Raw genomic sequence first — 3,526 nt, forward strand, 5'->3', positions numbered from 1 at the left:
GCATGGTGCGCAGGGTTCGCACAGGTTTTTGCGTTAATTCTACCAGCCCTAGAGATAGCTGAGGATGAGGGTGATGACGTCGGAGCATCTCAGCCAACCCTCGAGCCTCAGCCCGCATCGATGGAGACAGAGGCACCTCCAACGGCTGAGGAACTGTAGTTAAAACCGTAGCAAAAATATTGTAGTAGCACTGTTCACAGCCGCTCGAGAAAACAAGAAAATAGAGAATCCACACAGGAGTCTAGAAATTCCACACGCCTGTGTGAAAAATCCACAGGGGCGCTCACACGGGGGTGTGGATTCCCAATTCTAGCCCTTTAAAAGCTGATTTCAACCGCGATTTCAGCATTCTTTTCTCCATCTTTTCCCAAACTTGAGAGAGAGTGGCAGCTAGTGTTTTGAGAGCTATTGGTGAGGGATTTGGAGGGGTTCTCTTGCTCCGACATCGCACGCTGTTTGGAAGAAGGTTAGTGGGAGAGCTTTCGTCGACACCGATCCGGCAAGGTGTATCCTAGACCGGACAATGGGACCCTTGCAACGAGTAGAGTACTTTCCACGAAACCATCGCCATGACTAACGAGGGGGCTTTCTATGGATGCTTTGTTTTTACATTCGATTTCATTGATTGTATCTAGGTCCATGGAGAGCTAAACCCCTAGTGGGTACTTGGGTATTTGTGAACCCACAGATGTATTCATTTCATTGAATCTCTTTATTATGCTTTCAATAAATTGATGTTTATTGTGAGTTCCATTCTTGTATATTTGATTATATGAATACTCCCCTAGAGTGACACTAGGGTTGAGAGTTCTTGTTAGTAACTCTTGTGAATGAGTGACACACCATGAGATTTAGATAAAGCTTGATTGGAGAGGGTTGAGAGGGTGAGTCGAGAAATAGTGGAGCGTCTCCTTTCCCCTCCGGTGTGATCTATCCTACCTCCATGCTCCAAGAGTCCATTGTGACCATAGTAGAGTGAAAGGGCTAAGGGATGACCTTCCACTTGGGCTTAGTTACGAGTGCAATGGAGTGAACCGCTGAGGTGATTTTTAGCACCCTAGTGCTTAATTGTGGCTAGGGATCTTCCACCTGACCAAAGGGTTAGGTCTATGCTGGAGGAATAGGGTTTATCACTTGGAATCTCTAGAGCTCATTGCAATTCTATACGAGTGAGAGGTTGAGAGGTTATTTAATCTCTCCTTCGGGCCATGTATAGAGTTAGGCATGGTTGTCCTTAGATTTGGGATCATGTAAATAAGGATTTCCACGACTCATAGTTCCATCAATTGGGAAGTATAGTAGAGGGTTCTTGCACTTAAAAATGATTGTCCTAGGTGGATCAATAACCGGTACCCCATCTTTATCAATTGCCTTACCTTTCCTTTACTTGTGCTCTCTATCTTGTTGCTTTTTATTTTTTCATTATTTCATATTTTGTCACACATATCACTATTCATCTTCTACATGAGTTAAAAAACAACTTAAGTGTCTTTATTCCCTACTCTCTGTGGATACGATACCCACTCATGTGGGATTATTACTTTAACACCCATGCACTTGCGGTTTACATGCATATTTGGACGTGTCAAGATCCATCACGACTTGAATAAGATGGTCAAAGCTTTCCTTGCAAGATACTTTCCTCCGGGAAGTCGACTGCTTAGATATGAGATATCGTTGTTTGTGTTGATGAAATTGGAATCATTGTTTGAGACATGGGAGTGCATCAAGGATCTTTTACGGAGGTGCCCACAACATGGATTTCCCGAATGGATAATTATTCAGACTTTCTATAATAAGTTGAATCCATGTACAAGGCAATTGCTAGATGCCGCCGGAGGAGGAAAAATGAGGAGTAAAACCCCAGAAGAAGCCCGCAATTAGTGGAAGACATGGCTGACAAGGTCCCCTTTCGTATATCCCGCAAATGCACGGGTTTGTCGAAGTAATAATCCCAGGTGAGCAGGGTCGAATCCACAGGGAGTAATGAGTAAAAATACTTAATTTGATTCTTAGCTATGTGGAAGATCAATAGTGATAAGTGTGACAATGATTCAATTCTCAACAATAAAAGCAACAAGTAAAATAGCAAAAGTAGAGAAGGGGGGTAAGCCAATCGATAAAGATGGGGTACTCGGGTAATGCTCCGCCTAGGATAATCATTTCAAGGGCAAGAACCCTCTACTATGCTTTCTAATCAAAGCAATAGTGAGTCATAGAAATCCTTAATTACATAGTCCCAAATCTAAGGTCAACTATGCCTAACTCTACACATGTCCCGGAGGAGAAATCGAACAATCTCAACACCTCGCACTCGCATAGAGTTGCAATGAGCTCTAGGGATTCCAAGTGATAAATCTCTTCCTAAGATATAGACCTAACCCTTTGGTCCAGGCGAAAGGTCCCTAGCCAAAATTAAGCTTCACTCCATTGCACGCGCAACTAGGCCCTGGCGGAGGTTCATCCCTTAGACCATTCACTCTATAATGGCCACAAAGAACTCCAAGAACGGAGGTAGAATCTATCACGTCAGAGGGGAAAGTGGACACTCCTGTACCTCTCGACTCACCCTCTCAACCCTCTCTAACCAAGCTTTGTCTAACGCTCGTGGTGTGTCACTCACTCACAAGGTTACCAACAAGAACTCTCAACCCTAGTGTCATTCTATGGGAAATGTTCATACAATCAAGCATTCAAGGTTGGAACTCACAATAAACATCAATTAATTGAAAGCATAATAAAGAGATTCAATGAAATGAATACATCCTAGGGTTCACAAGTACCTAAGAACGGACTAGGGATTTAGCTCTCCATGGAGCTAAGTACAATCAAAGAAATAGAATGTAAAAGCAATGAATCCATAGAAAAACCCCCTCGATGGTAATGTCGATGGTCTTGTGGAAAGTCCTCTACTCGTCATCCAAGGATTCCCTCGTCCGGTATAGGATACGCCTCGATGGAAGCTCCCCTACCAACCTTCTTCCTAAGGAATAACGATGTCCGAACCGTAGAACCTCTCCAAAAACCTTGGCCAATACCCCTCAAAACCCTAGCTGAAGCCCTCTCACAAGTTGGGGAAAAGATGGAGAAACGAATACCAAAATCGGGGCTGAATCGGCTTTAAATAGGGCTGGAATCGGGCGACTCCACGGGCGTCGACGCTAACGCACCCGTGCCGAATTTCCACACGGGCGTGGATAATTTCCACACGCCCATGTGGATTCTCTGTTTCTCTGATTTCTCGGCTGACTGTGAACAGTGCTTCTATAGTATGTGCTGCAGTGCTCTGCTACACTACTCGGCCTGAATAACTTCCCAATTCCATACTTTCATCGGGGTAACGCAAATGGGCACACGTTTACGTCGTGAATCACTCACTTCTTCATTGATAAACATGTTGGTGGAGCTCTTGTTCTTATGTGCATAAGTCAGAATGTTCGAGTGTGACTGCCTTTGTGCCCCTCCAAATGAATGTGCTCACTCGAATACGAGGAGGTTGGCACACTCTAGCATCTCACACCTGACC

General features: G+C 44.3%; 1 non-coding gene across 1 annotated transcript; it reads right to left on the reverse strand.

Annotated features, from left to right (window-relative positions):
• Positions 1–1,655: 1,655 nt before the first annotated feature.
• Positions 1,656–1,763, reverse strand: LOC120252418. The gene has a single exon (XR_005533948.1). It is a non-coding gene; the product is annotated as a small nucleolar RNA R71 (small nucleolar RNA).
• Between the last annotated feature and the right edge of the window lie 1,763 nt (positions 1,764–3,526).

The sequence above is a fragment of the Dioscorea cayenensis genome, chromosome 20 (assembly GCF_009730915.1).
Source record: "Dioscorea cayenensis subsp. rotundata cultivar TDr96_F1 chromosome 20, TDr96_F1_v2_PseudoChromosome.rev07_lg8_w22 25.fasta, whole genome shotgun sequence".
NCBI classification, from domain to species: Eukaryota; Viridiplantae; Streptophyta; class Magnoliopsida; order Dioscoreales; family Dioscoreaceae; genus Dioscorea; species Dioscorea cayenensis.